This window comes from Mesoplodon densirostris, unplaced genomic scaffold (genome assembly GCF_025265405.1).
Source record: "Mesoplodon densirostris isolate mMesDen1 unplaced genomic scaffold, mMesDen1 primary haplotype scaffold_35, whole genome shotgun sequence".
NCBI lineage: Eukaryota > Metazoa > Chordata > Mammalia > Artiodactyla > Ziphiidae > Mesoplodon > Mesoplodon densirostris.
In genome coordinates this window covers 10,913,082-10,931,516 of record NW_026778195.1, presented here as the reverse complement: position 1 = coordinate 10,931,516, position 18,435 = coordinate 10,913,082, and positions in this window count along the sequence as shown.

Below are 18,435 nucleotides of genomic sequence, written 5' to 3'. Positions count from 1 at the left end.
ATAGTGGGTTTGAGCTGATTTACGCTGCCATGTTTATGTGAGTCTAGACACACTTCATTCCTTTATGGAGACATATCAATACATAGGTATTAAGATTCTTACTGGTCAGATATATTCCTCTGCAGGAAATATGGGGTTTTGAGTCCCTTTCACTGAGGAAGGTGTAGGTGTTGTGTATTCCATAGTTGGTTTTTGGAACGGTACTTGTGCTTTTATCAAACTCTGGTTTTATGAATCACCCCACCTCTCCTTACCCCTTAAGCAGGCATAAGAGTGTTTTCTAAATGTGAGACTCTGTTCTCTTTCCTAATTCAGTTCATGTGTAGCCATGTTTACAGGATCTTCATAAGTGATATCTTATGATAAGTTTCGTTTTCTGTGTGACTTATTTCACTTAGAATCATCGTACCTGAATCCACTCACTTTGCTGCTACTGGTCTTATGACATTAATTTCATGGCTGAGGGATATTCCATCGTACGTAGGTACCACAATTTTTGAAACATTTTTATATTTCCTGGTATATTTAAGGTGTACCCAAGTTGAGGTTCTTGTAAGCAGTGCAGCCCTAAATTTGGGGGTGGCTCTGTCTTATTGATTTTCAGTTTTCCCAAGGTATATTCCCTAGGCTGGAAGTGCCCTTGGCTCTCTAGCTCTGGTGTTTACTTGTTTTAGGGAACACAATGCACTCCTCCAGTGAGGCCATTGGCAATTTACATCCCGCCCATCAGCATAACAAGGCTCCCTGTTCTCCAGGGCCTGTCTTGCCTTTCTGGTTTTTACACATTTTGTGGATATCCCTTTGGACCGGTGGGAAGTGATACTTCTTTGTAGTGCAGATTTGCATTGCCCGCTTGCTTGCTTGGCCAAAAAGGGCGTATGTGTTTTCTCCTGAATATATTCATGGGAAAAGGCATACACCATTTTTGGCCAAGTGAATCATTGTCGAAGTTGTGCCCCTCTTCCTGTGCTTTACAGGCGATTCCTACGTACCTCTTGAAATCTGTTTCCTGCTATTCTGCCTCGCTTTCAAGTCGGCCTCGTTGCCTTCCCTCAACAGATTTTGGGACGATAGTTGTCCTTTATTACTCTGCCAGTTTGTGAATTGCTGTGCCCCTGAGCTCCATTTTTCAACTCATTTTTTGTGAGCTGAACGCAATTCCAAAATTTTGGTTCAGGACCTATACTCGTTCCCGACGGGTGGCTGAGACTTTGGTTAATTCTTCTTCCTGCCGGGAAATTAGAGTGACATGTCCCCGTCCAAATGCCTAGCAGCTACTCTCTCATTGGTTCTCTCTCTTCCCTTCCATCCTCTGCCAAATTGGCAACCAGTGCGAATCAGGAGGTTAAAGGGGCTGTATTTCCAAGTTGGGAGATTGATAGTAAAGCAGTTGGAAAGTCAAACTGGAGCACCACGAGAGGGACTATTCGTTGAGTTTTAGAAACATTTCGTATTCACAGTGTGTCCATTCTCTAGCTCTCCCATACATGTTATAGCTGTAGTAATATTCCCTTCAACCTGGAGAGTTGGGACCCATGGCATAGGGGGCTTGCATTATTGCTTTAAAGGGTCTGCATTTGCTCACCCAATCTCACCAAACCTCTCAGTCCCAAGTGTCCAGCCTTATGCCACATCCAGCTGTCATTGTAGATAGGGTCATTCCAGGTTTCATCAGAGACCCTGAAGGAACTGTAAAGAATTTCCCTGTTTTTTGTTTTGTTTTTGAAATTCCTTTTTATAGTGGGTTTGAGCTGATTCTCGCTGCCATGTTTATGCCAGTCTAGACACACTTGATTCCCTTAGGGAGACATATCAATACATAGGTTTTATGATTCTTACTAGTCAGATATATTCCTCTGTGGGAAATATGGGGTTTTGAGTCCCTTTCACTGAGGAAGGTGTAGGTCTTGCCTATTCCATAGTTGGTTTTTGGAACGGTTCCTGTGCTTATATCAAACTCTGGTTTTATGTATCACCCCATCTCTCCTTCCCCCTTAAGAAGGCATAAGAGTGTTTTCTAAATGTAAGACTCTGTTCTCTTTCCTAACTCAGTTCATGTGTAGCCATGTTTACAGGATCTTCATAAGTGATATCTTATGATAAGTTTCTTTTTCTGTGTGACTTATTTCACTTAGAATCATCGTACCTGAATCCACTCACTTTGCTGCTACTGGTCGTATGACATTGATTTCATGGCTGAGGGTTATTCCGTCTTACGTAAGTACCACAATGTTTTGAACCATTTTTATATTTCCTGGGATATTTAAGGTGTACCCAAGTTGAGGTTCTTGTAAGCAGTGTAGCCCTAAATTTGGGGGTGGCTCTGTCTTATTGATTTTCAGTTTTCCCAAGGTATATTCCCTAGACTGGAAGTGCCCTTGGCCCTGTAGCTCTGTTGTTTACTTGTTTTAGGGAACACAATGCACTCCTCCAGTGAGGCAGTTGGCAATTTACATCCCGCCAATCATCATAACAAGGCTACCTGTTCTCCAGGGCCTGTCTTGCCTTTCTGGTTTTTACACATTTTGTGGATGTCCCTTTGGACTGGTGGGAAGTGATACTTCATTGTAGTGCATATCTGCATTGCCTGCTTGCTTGCTTGGCCAAAAAGGGCGTATGCGTTTTCTCCTGAATATATTCAGTAGAAAAAGCATACGCACTTTTTGGCCAAGTGCATCATTGTCGAAGTTGTGCCCCTCTTCCTGTGCTTTACAGGTGATTCCTTGGTACCTCTTGAAATCTGTTTCCTGCTATTCTGCCTAGCTTTCAAGTCGGCCTGGTTGCCTTCCCTCAACAGATTTTTGGACGATAGTTGTCCTTTATTAATCTGCCAGTTTGTGAATTGCTGTGCCCCTGAGCTCCATTTTTCAACTCTTTTTTTGTGAGCTGAACGCAAGTCCAAAATTTTGGTTCAGGACGTATACTGGTTCGCTGTGGGTGGCTGAGACTTTGGTTAATTCTTCTTCCTGCCGGGAAATTAGAGTGACATGTGCCCGTCCAAATGCCTAACAGCTACTCTCTCATTGGTTCTCCCTCTTCCCTTCCATCCTCTGCCAAAGAGGCAACCTGTGTGAACCAGGAGGTTAAAAGGGCTGTCTCTCCAAGTTAGGAGATTGATCGTAAAGCAGTTGGAATGTCAAACCGGAGCACCAGTAGAGGGACTATTCGTTGAGTATTTAAAAACTTTCATATTCACAGTGTGTCCATTCTCTAGGTTTCCCGTACATGTTATAGTTGTAGTAATATTCCCTTTAACCTGGAGAGTTGGGAAACATGGAATGGGGGCCATGCATTATGGCTTTATAGTGTCTGCAATTTCTCACCCAATCTCACCAGTCCTCTCAGTCCCAAGTGTCAAGCCTTATGCCACACCCAGCTGTCATTGTAGATTGGGTCACTCCAGGTTTCAACAGAGACCCTGAAAGATTTGTAAAGAATTATCCTGTTTTTATGTTTTGTTTTTGAAATTCCTTTTTATAGTGGGTTTGAGCTGATTCTCTCTGCCATGTTTATGCCAGTCTAGACACACTTGATTCCCTTACGGAGACATATCAATACATAGGTTTTAAGATTCTTACTAGTCAGATCTATTCCTCTGTGGGAAATATGGGGTTTTGAGTCCCTTTCACTGAGGAAGGTGTAGTTCTTGTCTATTTCATAGTTGGTTTTTGGAACGGTACCTGTGCTTATATCAAACTCTGGTTTTATGCATCACCCCACCTCTCTTTCGCCCTTAAGCAGGCATAAGAGTGTTTTCTAAATGTGAGACTCTCTTCTCTTTCCTAACTCAATTCATGTGTAGCCAAGTTTACAGGAACTTCATAAGTGATATCTTATGATAAGTTTATTTTTCTGTGTGACTTATTTCACTTAGAATCATCGTACCTGAACCACTCACTTTGCTGCTACTGGTTTTATGACATTGATTTCATGGCTGAGGGATATTGCATTGTACATAAGTTCCACAATTTTTTGAACCATTTTTATATTTCCTGGGATATATAAGGTGTACACAAGTTGAGGTTCTTGTAAGCAGTCCAGCCCTAAATTTGGGGCTGGCTCTGTCTCATTGATTTTCAGTTTTGCCAAGGTATATTCCCTACAGTGGAAGTGCCCTTGGCTCTGTAGCTCTGTTGTTTACTTGTTTTAGGGCACACAATGCACTCCTCCAGTGAGGCAGTTGGCAATTTACATCCCGCCCATCAGCATAACAAGACTCCCTGTTCTCCATGGCCTGTCTTGCCTTTCTGGATTTTACACATTTTGCAGATATCCCTTTTGACCGGTGGGAAGTGAGACTACTTTGTAGTGCAGATTTGCATTGCCTGCTTGCTTTGTTGTCAAAAAGGGCGTATGCGTTTTCTCCTGAATATATTCAGGAGAAAACGCATATGCCCTTTTTGGCCAAGTGCAACATTGTCGAAGTTTTGCCCCTCTTCCTGTGCTTTATAGGTGATTCCTACGTAACTCTTGAAATCTGTTTCCTGCTATTCGGCCTTGCATTCAACTCCGCCTCGTTGACTTCCCTCAACAGATTTGTGGACGATAGTTGTCCTTTATACTCTGCCAGTTTGTGAATTGCTGTGCCCCTGTGGTCCAGTTTTCCACTCGTTTTTTGTGAGCTGAACGCAAGTCCAAAATATTGCTTCACGACCTATGCTGGTACATAGTGCGTGGCTGAGACTTTGGTTAATTCTGCTTCCGGGCGGGAAATTAGAGTGACATGTGCCTGTCCAAATGCCTAACAGCTACTCTCTCATTGGTTCTCCCTCTTCCCTTTCATCCTCTGCCAATTTGGCAACCTGTGAGAAGCAGGAGGTTAAAGGGGCAGTCTCTCCAAGTTGGGAGATTGATAGTAATGCAGTTGGAAATTCAAACCGGAGCACTAGGAGTGGGACTATTCGTTGAGTTTTAGAAACCTTTCGTATTCACAGTGTGTCCATTCTCTAGGTTTTCCCTATATGTTATACCTGTAGTAATATTCCCTTCAACCAGCAGAGTTGGGACAAATGGAATGGGTGCCACTCATTATTGATTTAAAGGGTCTGCATTTGCTCACCCAATCTCACCAATCCTCTCAGTCCCAAGTGTCCAGCCTTATGCCACATCCAGCTGTCATTGTAGATAGGGTCATTCCCGGTTTCATCAGATACCCTGAAGGAATTGTAAGAAATTTCCCTGTTTTTTTGTTTTGTTTTTGAAATTGCTTTATATATTGGGTTTGAGCTGATTCTTTCTGCCATGTTTATGCCAGTCTAGACACACTTGTTTCCCTTATGGAGACATATCAATACATAGGTATTAAGATTCTTACTAGTAAGATATATTACTCTGTGGTGAATATGAGGTGTTGAGTCCCTTTCACTGAGGAAGGAGTAAGTCTTGTCTATTCCATATTTGGTTTTTGGAACGGTACCTGTACTAATATCAAACTCTGGTTTTATGCATCACCCCACCTCTCCTTCCCCCTTAAGAAGGCATAAGGGTGTTTTCTAAATGTGAGACTCTCTTTTCTTTCCTAACTCAGTTCATGTGTAGCCATGTTTACAGGATCTTCATAAGTGATATCTTATGATAAGTTTCTTTTTCTGTGTGACTTATTTCACTTAGAATCATCGTACCTGAATCCACTCATTATGCTGCTACTGGCCTTATGACATTGATTTTATGGCTCAGGGATATTCCATCATACGTAAGTACCACAATTTCCTGAACCATTTTTGTCTTTCCTGGGATATTTAAGGTGTACCAATGTTGAGGTTTTTGTAAGCAGTGCAGCCCTGAATTTTTGTGTGGATCTGTCTTATTGATTTCAGTTTTCCCAAGGTATATTCCCTAGATTGGAAGTGCTCTTAGCTCCGTAGCTTTGTTGTTTACTTGTTTTAGGGAACACAATGCACTCCTCCAGAGAGGCAGTTGGCAATTTACATCCCGCCCATCAGCCTAACAAGGCTCCCTGTTCTCCAGGGCCTGTCTTGCCTTTCTGGTTTTTAAACATTTTGCGGATGTCCTGTTTGACCGGTGGGAAGTGATACTTCATTGTAGTGCAGATTTGCATTGCCCGCTTGCTTGCTTGTCTGAAAAGGTCATAAGCGTTTTCTCCTGAATATATTCACGTGAAATCCCATATGCCCTTTATGGCCATTTCCATAATTTTCGAAGTTGTGATGCTTTTCCTGTGTTTAAAGGCGATTCCAATGTACCTCTTGAAATCTGTTACATGTCATTCTGCCTCATTTTCGCTTCCGCCTCGTGGCTTTCCGTCAACAGATTTTTGGACGAGAGTACTCCTTTATAACTCTGCAGGTTAGTGAATTGCTGTGGCCCTGAGCTCCATTTTTCAACTTGCGTTTTTGTTAGCTGACCACAGATCCACAGTTTTGCTTCTGGAACTAACCTGGTTCTGGGGGGGAAGGCTGAGACTTTGGTTAATTCCTCTTCGTGACGGGAAATTAGAGTGACATGTGGCCATCCAAATGCCTACAGCTACTCTCTCTTTGGTTCTCTCTCTTCCCTTATATCCTCTGCAGAATTTGCCAACTGTGTGAACCATGAGGTTATAGGGGCTGACTCTCCAAGTTGTGAGAGTGATAGTAAAGCAGTTGGAATGTCAAACTGGAGCACAAGGAGAGAAAAAAAGTAGTAGAGTTTTAAAAACCTTTCACCATAAGTCGGTTTCCATTCTCTAGGTTCCCATACATGTTATAACTGTAGTGATATTCCCTTCTACCTGGAGAGATGGGAACCATGGAATGGGTGGCAGGTATTATTGCTTTAAAGGGTCGGCATTTTTTCTCCCAATCTCACCAATCCTCTCAGTCCCAAGTGACCAGCCTTATGCCACATCCAGCTGTCATTGTAGATAGGGTCATTCCAGGTTTCATCAGAACCCCTGAAGGTATTGTGTAAGAATTTTACTGTTTTTATCTTTTGTTTTGAAATTCATTTTTATAGTGGGTTTGAGTTGATTTTCACTGCCATGTTTATGTCGTTCTAGACACACTTCGTTCCCTTATGGAGACATATCAATACATAGGTGTTAAAATTCTTACTAGTCAGATATATTTCTCTGCGGGGAATAGGGATGTTGAGTTCCATTCACTGAGGAAGGAGTAGGGCTTGTCTCTTCTGTTTTTGGATTATGGAACATTACCTGAGCTAATATCAAACTTCTGTTTTGTGCATCTCCCCACCTCTCTTTCCCCTTAAGCAAGCGTTAGAGTGTTTTCTAAATCTGAGACTCTGTTCTCTTCCCTAATTCATTTCATATGTAGCCATGTTTACATTCCCTTCATAAGTGATATCTTATGTCAGAATGCACTATGGCTCTTGTCATAATAATGCTCCATGACCCCTGTCATCACAGTGCTCCACGCCCTGGTTATCACAATGCTCCATGTCCCTTGTCATCACAATTCTCCACGTCCTTGACATCACAATGCTACATGACACTTCTCATCACAACGTTTCATGCTCTTGTCATCACAATTCTCCATGCACTTGACATTGCAATGCTCCATGCACTTGTCATCACAATGCTCCATGCACTTGTCATCACAATGCTCCATGAACCCTGTCATCACAATGCTCCCTGAAACCTGTCATCACAATGCTTCATGCCCCTTGTCATTACAGTGCTCCATGATGCTCGACATCACAATTACCCAAGGTCTTCTCATCACAATGCTCCAAGGTTTTGCCATCACCATGCTCCATGCCTTGTCTTCTCAAAGCTCAATGTCCCTTGTCCTCAAAATTCTCCATGTCCTTGTCATTACAATGCTCCACGGCACTTCACATAACAATGTTATATGCTCTTGTCATCACAATACTCCATGCACTTGTCACAGCATTGCTCCATGACCCCTGTCATAGGAAGCTCCAAGCGATTGTCATCACAATGTTTCATGACCTGGACATTAAAATTATCAATGGCCCTTGATATCACAATTCTCCATGCCCTTGTCATCACAATGCTCCTTTACTTTGTCACAACAATCCTCCATGACACTTGGCATCACAATGCTCCATGATATTGTCATCAAACTGGAACATGACATATTTCATCACAATGCTCCCTGACAACTTTCTTCACCATAATCTACGACCATGTTATCACAGTGCACCATGCCCTTGTCATCACAATGTGCCATGTCCACTCTTATCACAATAATCCATGAAACTTGTCAGACTAATGCTCCATGCCACTTTTCATCTCAATGCTCCATGAACGCTGTCATCACAATGCACCATGCCCATCATCATAATGCTTCATGCTATTGTCATCACAATTAAATCAAAATGCTCCATGACCTCTGTCAACACAATGCTCCAAACCCTTGTGATCACAATGTTCCATAACACTTGTCATCACAATGCCCCATGACGCTGGTCAGCACAATTATCCATGGTCTTCTCATCACAATGCACCATGACTTTTGTCATCACAATGCTCAATACACTTGTCATCACAATGCTCTCTGACTATTGCCGTCAGTATGCACATTGAAATCTTTCATGACAAGGCTCCATGCCTTTTTCATCACAATGCTCCAAGACCCCTGTGATCACAATGTTCCTTGCACTTGTCATCACAAATCTCCATGACACATGTCATCAGAATGCTCCATGACATTCTCATCATAATGTTCCATGCCCTTATCATCACAATGCTCCAAGACCCCTGTAATCACAATGATCCCTGCGTCTTTTCATCAGAATGCTCCATGAGACATGTCATCACAAGGTACCATGGTCTTCACATCACAGTGCTCCAGGACCTTTTCATCACAGTGCTCCATTCCCTTGTCATCACAATGCTCCATGACCCCAGTCATCACAATACTCCATGAACATTTTCAGCCCAATGTGCCATGACACTTCTCATCACAATGATGCATGCCCTTTTCATCCCAATGCTCCATGACCCCTGTATTCACAATGCTCTGTGACGCTTGTCATTAAAGTGCTCCATGACACCTGTCATAAAAATGCTCCAAGCCTTTTTCAGCAAAATGCTACATGACCTTGTCATTACAATGCTCTATGTGCTTGTCATCCAAATACTCCATTACCAATGCCATCACAATCCTCCATGAACTTTGGGATCACATTGCTTCATGCCGTTGTCATCACAATGCTCCATGCTCCTTGAAATCAAATGAGCCATGACCTCTGTCATCACAATGCTCCAATCCCTTGTGATCACAATGTTCCATAACACTTGTCATCACAACGCTCCATGATGCCTGTCATCACAATACTCCATGCCCTTTTCATCACAATGCTCCATGACATTGTCATCAAAATACTCCACAAGCTTGTCATCAGAATGATCCATGACCCTTGTCATCACAATTCTCCTTGCACTTGTCAGCACAATGCGCCTTGACACTTGTCATCACGATGCTCCAAGCCATTGTCATCACAATGTTCCATTACCTTTGTCGTCAGAATCCTCCATGACACTTTGCATCACAATGCTCCATGCCATTGTCATCACAGTGTGCCATTATATATGTCATCACAATGCTCCCTGACACCTGTCTTCACAATACTACATGACCTGGTCATCACAATGCTCCACGCCCTTGTCATCACAATGCACCATTCCAACTGTCATCGCAATAATTCTTGAAACTTATTAGACCAATGCTCTATGCCCTTGTCATCACAATGCTCCATGCCCTTGTTATCACAGTGCTCCATGACCCCTGTCATCACAATGCTCTTTGACTCCAGTCATCACAATGCTTCATGACCTATGTCATCACAATTGTCCATGCCCTCGTCATCAACAGTCTCTGTGACCTTTTTAACCACAATGCTCCATGAACTATTCATCACAATGCTCTTTGACCCTTGTCATCACAATGCTCTATGCCTTTATCAGCACAATGCTCCATGACCCTTGTAATCACAATGCTCCATGAACGCTCTCATCACATTGCTCCATGCCCTTCTCTTCACAAAGCTCCATGACAAATGTCATCAGAATGCTCCATGGCCTTCTCATCACAATGTTCCATGCCCTTGCCATGACAATGCTCCATTACCCCAGTCATAACAATGCTCCATGACCCCTGCCATCACGATGTTCCATGGCTTGTCATCACATAGCTCGATGACCCTTCTCATCACAATGCTCCAAGAACCCTGTAATCACAATGCTCTATTCCCTTTTTCATCACAATGATCCATGAATCCTGTCATCACAATGCACCATGCCCATCGTCCTAATGTTTCAGGCTATTGTCATCACAATGAAATCAAAATGTTCCATGACCTCTGTCATAACAATGCTCCAAACCCTTGTGAACACAATATTCCATAACACTTGTCATCACAATGCCCCATGTGGCTCGTCATCACAATTATCAATGGACTTCTCATCACAATGCTCCATGACGTTTGTCATCACAATGCTCAACACACTTGTCATCAAAATGCTCCCTGACACTTGTTGTCTGTTTGCTCCTTGAACCCTGTCATGACAAGGCTCCATGCCTTTTTCATAACAATGATCCATGCCATTTTCATCACAATGCTCCGAGAACCATGTAATTTCAATGCTCCATGCCCTTGTCATCACAAAGCTCAATGACGCATGCCATCAGAATGCTCCTTGTTCTTCTCCTCACAATGCTCCATGCCGTAGTCATCACAATGTTCCAAGACCCCGGTAATCACAATGCTCCATGCCCTTGTCATCAAAAAACTCCATGATGCATGTCATCAGAATGCTCCATGCCCTAGTCATCACAATGCTCCAAGACCCCTGTAATCACAATGCTCCATGCCCCTTTTCATCAGAATGCTCCATGAGACTTGTCATCACAAGTCTCCTGGTCTTCTCATCACAATGCTCCTGGACCTTGTTATCACCATACTCCATTCCCTTGTCAACACAATGCTCCATGACCCCTGTCATCACGATAATCCATGATCATTTTCAGCCCAATGCTCCACGACCTACTCATCACAATCCTCCATGGCCAATATAATCACAATGCTTCATGACCACTGTCATCACAACACTCCATGACACCTGACAACGCAATGATCCTGGACTCTTATCATCACAATGCTCCATTCCCTAGTCCTCACAATGCTCCATGACCCCGGTAATCAGAACACTCCATGAACATTTTCAGCCCAGTGCTCCATGACCCTTGTCATCAAAATGATCCATTCCCTTGTCATCCCAATGCTCCATGACCCCTGTATTCACTATGCTCCGTGACGCTTGTCATCACAGTGCTCCATGACACATGTCATCACAATGCTCCATGCCTTTGTCAGCAAAATGCTACATGACCTTGTCATTACAATGCTCTATGCGCTTGTCATCACAATACTCCATTTCCATTGTCATCACAATCCTCCATGAATATTGCGATCACATTGCTTCATGCCCTTGTCATCACAATGCTCCATGCTCCTTGAAATCAAAATGATCCATGACCTCTGTCATCACAATGCTCCAAACCCTTGTGATCACAATGTTCCATAACACTGGTCATCACAACGCTCCATGATGCCTGTCATCACAATACTCCATACCCTTTTCATCATAATGGTCCATGACCTTTGTGATCACAATTCTCAATACACTTGTCATCACAATGCTCCCTGACACTTGTCGTCAGAATGCTCCTTGAACCCTGTCACGAAAAGGCTCCATGCCTTTTACATCACAATGCCCCATGCCGTTTTCATCACAATGCTCCATGCCATTGTCATCAAAATACTCCACAAGCTTGTCATCAGAATGCTCCATGACCCTTGTCATCACAATTCTCCATGCACTTGTCAGCACAATGCTCCCTGAACCTTGTCATCACAATGCTCCAAGCCATTGTCATCACAATGCTCCATTACCTTTGTCATCAGTATCCTCCATGACACTTGGCATCACAATGCTCCATGCCATTGTCATCACAATGGGCCATTACAAATGTCATCAAAATGCTCCCTGACACCTCTCTTAACAATACTGCATGACCTGGTCATCAAAATGCTCCATGCCCCCTGACATTACAATGTTTCATAACACCTGTCATCAAAATTTTCCATAAAACTTTTCATTAAATTGCTCCATGACCCTGTCATCAGGATGCTCCCTGCCCTTCTCATCACAATGCACAACGCCCTTGCCATCAAAATGCTCCTGACCTTTGTCATCACAAAGATCAATGACACTTGGCATCACACTGCTCCAAGTCATTGTCATCACAGTGCTCCAAGAATGCTCTCATCACATTGATCCATGCCTATGTGTTCACAAAGCTCCATGACACATTTCATCACAATGCTCCATTACAACAGTAATAACAATGCTCCATGACCCCTGCCATCACAATGTTCCATGGCCTTTTCATCACAAAGCTCCATGACCCTTCTCATCACAATGCTCCAAGAACCCTGTAATCACAATGCTCTATGCCGCTTTTCATCTCAATGATCCATGAACCCTGTCATCACAATTCACCATGCCCATCATCATAATGCTTCATGCTATTGTCATCACAACAAAATCAAAATGCTCCATGACCTCTGTCATCACAATGCTCCAAGACCCCTGTAATCACAATGCTCCATGCCCCTTTTAATCAGAATGCTCCATGAGACTTGTCAAAACAAGTCTCCATGGTCTTCTCATCACAATGCTCCAGGACCTTGTCATCACCATGCTCCATTCCCTTGTCATCACAATTCTCCATGACCCCTGTCATCACAATAATCCATGAACATTTTTAGCCCAATGCTCCACGACCTTCTCATCACAATGCTCCATGGCGAATATCATCACAATGCTCCATGACCACTGTCATCACAACACTCCATGACACCTGACAACACAAAGATCCGGGACTCTTCTCATCACAATGCTCCATTCCCTAGTCATCCCAATGCTCCATGACCCCTGTATTCACAGTGCTCTGTGACGCTTGTCATTAAAGTGCTCCATGACACCTGTCATAACAATGCTCCAAGCCTTTTTCAGCAAAATGCTACATGACCTTGTCATTACAATGCTCTATGTGCTTGTCATCCAAATACTCCATTACCAATGCCATCACAATCCTCCATGAACTTTGGGATCACATTGCTTCATGCCGTTGTCATCACAATGCTCCATGCTCCTTGAAATCAAATGAGCCATGACCTCTGTCATCACAATGCTCCAATCCCTTGTGATCACAATGTTCCATAACACTTGTCATCACAACGCTCCATGATGCCTGTCATCACAATACTCCATGCCCTTTTCATCACAATGCTCCATGACATTGTCATCAAAATACTCCACAAGCTTGTCATCAGAATGATCCATGACCCTTGTCATCACAATTCTCCTTGCACTTGTCAGCACATTGCGCCTTGACACTTGTCATCACAATGCTCCAAGCCATTGTCATCACAATGTTCCATTACCTTTGTCGTCAGAATCCTCCATGACACTTTGCATCACAATGCTCCATGCCATTGTCATCACAGTGTGCCATTATATATGTCATCACAATGCTCCCTGACACCTGTCTTCACAATACTACATGACCTGGTCATCACAATGCTCCACGCCCTTGTCATCACAATGCACCATTCCAACTGTCATCGCAATAATTCTTGAAACTTATTAGACCAATGCTCTATGCCCTTGTCATCACAATGCTCCATGCCCTTGTTATCACAGTGCTCCATGACCCCTGTCATCACAATGCTCTTTGACTCCAGTCATCACAATGCTTCATGACCTATGTCATCACAATTGTCCATGCCCTCGTCATCAACAGTCTCTGTGACCTTTTTAACCACAATGCTCCATGAACTATTCATCACAATGCTCTTTGACCCTTGTCATCACAATGCTCTATGCCTTTATCAGCACAATGCTCCATGACCCTTGTAATCACAATGCTCCATGAACGCTCTCATCACATTGCTCCATGCCCTTCTCTTCACAAAGCTCCATGACAAATGTCATCAGAATGCTCCATGGCCTTCTCATCACAATGTTCCATGCCCTTGCCATGACAATGCTCCATTACCCCAGTCATAACAATGCTCCATGACCCCTGCCATCACGATGTTCCATGGCTTGTCATCACATAGCTCGATGACCCTTCTCATCACAATGCTCCAAGAACCCTGTAATCACAATGCTCTATGCCCTTTTTCATCACAATGATCCATGAATCCTGTCATCACAATGCACCATGCCCATCGTCCTAATGTTTCAGGCTATTGTCATCACAATGAAATCAAAATGTTCCATGACCTCTGTCATAACAATGCTCCAAACCCTTGTGAACACAATATTCCATAACACTTGTCATCACAATGCCCCATGTGGCTCGTCATCACAATTATCAATGGACTTCTCATCACAATGCTCCATGACGTTTGTCATCACAATGCTCAACACACTTGTCATCAAAATGCTCCCTGACACTTGTTGTCTGTTTGCTCCTTGAACCCTGTCATGACAAGGCTCCATGCCTTTTTCATAACAATGATCCATGCCATTTTCATCACAATGCTCCGAGAACCATGTAATTTCAATGCTCCATGCCCTTGTCATCACAAAGCTCAATGACGCATGCCATCAGAATGCTCCTTGTTCTTCTCCTCACAATGCTCCATGCCGTAGTCATCACAATGTTCCAAGACCCCGGTAATCACAATGCTCCATGCCCTTGTCATCAAAAAACTCCATGATGCATGTCATCAGAATGCTCCATGCCCTAGTCATCACAATGCTCCAAGACCCCTGTAATCACAATGCTCCATGCCCCTTTTCATCAGAATGCTCCATGAGACTTGTCATCACAAGTCTCCTGGTCTTCTCATCACAATGCTCCTGGACCTTGTTATCACCATACTCCATTCCCTTGTCAACACAATGCTCCATGACCCCTGTCATCACGATAATCCATGATCATTTTCAGCCCAATGCTCCACGACCTACTCATCACAATCCTCCATGGCCAATATAATCACAATGCTTCATGACCACTGTCATCACAACACTCCATGACACCTGACAACGCAATGATCCTGGACTCTTATCATCACAATGCTCCATTCCCTAGTCCTCACAATGCTCCATGACCCCGGTAATCAGAACACTCCATGAACATTTTCAGCCCAGTGCTCCATGACCCTTGTCATCAAAATGATCCATTCCCTTGTCATCCCAATGCTCCATGACCCCTGTATTCACTATGCTCCGTGACGCTTGTCATCACAGTGCTCCATGACACGTCATCACAATGCTCCATGCCTTTGTCAGCAAAATGCTACATGACCTTGTCATTACAATGCTCTATGCGCTTGTCATCACAATACTCCATTTCCATTGTCATCACAATCCTCCATGAATATTGCGATCACATTGCTTCATGCCCTTGTCATCACAATGCTCCATGCTCCTTGAAATCAAAATGATCCATGACCTCTGTCATCACAATGCTCCAAACCCTTGTGATCACAATGTTCCATAACACTGGTCATCACAACGCTCCATGATGCCTGTCATCACAATACTCCATACCCTTTTCATCATAATGGTCCATGACCTTTGTGATCACAATTCTCAATACACTTGTCATCACAATGCTCCCTGACACTTGTCGTCAGAATGCTCCTTGAACCCTGTCACGAAAAGGCTCCATGCCTTTTACATCACAATGCCCCATGCCGTTTTCATCACAATGCTCCATGCCATTGTCATCAAAATACTCCACAAGCTTGTCATCAGAATGCTCCATGACCCTTGTCATCACAATTCTCCATGCACTTGTCAGCACAATGCTCCCTGAACCTTGTCATCACAATGCTCCAAGCCATTGTCATCACAATGCTCCATTACCTTTGTCATCAGTATCCTCCATGACACTTGGCATCACAATGCTCCATGCCATTGTCATCACAATGGGCCATTACAAATGTCATCAAAATGCTCCCTGACACCTCTCTTAACAATACTGCATGACCTGGTCATCAAAATGCTCCATGCCCCCTGACATTACAATGTTTCATAACACCTGTCATCAAAATTTTCCATAAAACTTTTCATTAAATTGCTCCATGACCCTGTCATCAGGATGCTCCCTGCCCTTCTCATCACAATGCACAACGCCCTTGCCATCAAAATGCTCCTGACCTTTGTCATCACAAAGATCAATGACACTTGGCATCACACTGCTCCAAGTCATTGTCATCACAGTGCTCCAAGAATGCTCTCATCACATTGATCCATGCCTATGTGTTCACAAAGCTCCATGACACATTTCATCAGAATGCTCCATGGCCTTCTCATCACAATGCTCCATGTCCTTGCCATCACAATGCTCCATTACAACAGTAATAACAATGCTCCATGACCCCTGCCATCACAATGTTCCATGGCCTTTTCATCACAAAGCTCCATGACCCTTCTCATCACAATGCTCCAAGAACCCTGTAATCGCAATGCTCTATGCCGCTTTTCATCTCAATGATCCATGAACCCTGTCATCACAATTCACCATGCCCATCATCATAATGCTTCATGCTATTGTCATCACAACAAAATCAAAATGCTCCATGACCTCTGTCATCACAATGCTCCAAGACCCCTGTAATCACAATGCTCCATGCCCCTTTTAATCAGAATGCTCCATGAGACTTGTCAAAACAAGTCTCCATGGTCTTCTCATCACAATGCTCCAGGACCTTGTCATCACCATGCTCCATTCCCTTGTCATCACAATTCTCCATGACCCCTGTCATCACAATAATCCATGAACATTTTTAGCCCAATGCTCCACGACCTTCTCATCACAATGCTCCATGGCGAATATCATCACAATGCTCCATGACCACTGTCATCACAACACTCCATGACACCTGACAACACAATGATCCGGGACTCTTCTCATCACAATGCTCCATTCCCTAGTCATCCCAATGCTCCATGACCCCTGTCATCACAATGCTCTGTGACGCTTGTCATTAAAGTGCTCCATGACACCTGTCATAACAATGCTCCAAGCCTTTTTCAGCAAAATGCTACATGACCTTGTCATTACAATGCTCTATGTGCTTGTCATCCAAATACTCCATTACCAATGCCATCACAATCCTCCATGAACTTTGGGATCACATTGCTTCATGCCGTTGTCATCACAATGCTCCATGCTCCTTGAAATCAAATGAGCCATGACCTCTGTCATCACAATGCTCCAATCCCTTGTGATCACAATGTTCCATAACACTTGTCATCACAACGCTCCATGATGCCTGTCATCACAATACTCCATGCCCTTTTCATCACAATGCTCCATGACATTGTCATCAAAATACTCCACAAGCTTGTCATCAGAATGATCCATGACCCTTGTCATCACAATTCTCCTTGCACTTGTCAGCACAATGCGCCTTGACACTTGTCATCACAATGCTCCAAGCCATTGTCATCACAATGTTCCATTACCTTTGTCGTCAGAATCCTCCATGACACTTTGCATCACAATGCTCCATGCCATTGTCATCACAGTGTGCCATTATATATGTCATCACAATGCTCCCTGACACCTGTCTTCACAATACTACATGACCTGGTCATCACAATGCTCCACGCCCTTGTCATCACAATGCACCATTCCAACTGTCATCGCAATAATTCTTGAAACTTATTAGACCAATGCTCTATGCCCTTGTCATCACAATGCTCCATGCCCTTGTTATCACAGTGCTCCATGACCCCTGTCATCACAATGCTCTTTGACTCCAGTCATCACAATGCTTCATGACCTATGTCATCACAATTGTCCATGCCCTCGTCATCAACAGTCTCTGTGACCTTTTTAACCACAATGCTCCATGAACTATTCATCACAATGCTCTTTGACCCTTGTCATCACAATGCTCTATGCCTTTATCAGCACAATGCTCCATGACCCTTGTAATCACAATGCTCCATGAACGCTCTCATCACATTGCTCCATGCCCTTCTCTTCACAAAGCTTCATGACAAATGTCATCAGAATGCTCCATGGCCTTCTCATCACAATGTTCCATGCCCTTGCCATGACAATGCTCCATTACCCCAGTCATAACAATGCTCCATGACCCCTGCCATCACGATGTTCCATGGCTTGTCATCACATAGCTCGATGACCCTTCTCATCACAATGCTCCAAGAACCCTGTAATCACAATGCTCTATGCCCTTTTTCATCACAATGATCCATGAATCCTGTCATCACAATGCACCATGCCCATCGTCCTAATGTTTCAGGCTATTGTCATCACAATGAAATCAAAATGTTCCATGACCTCTGTCATAACAATGCTCCAAACCCTTGTGAACACAATATTCCATAACACTTGTCATCACAATGCCCCATGTGGCTCGTCATCACAATTATCAATGGACTTCTCATCACAA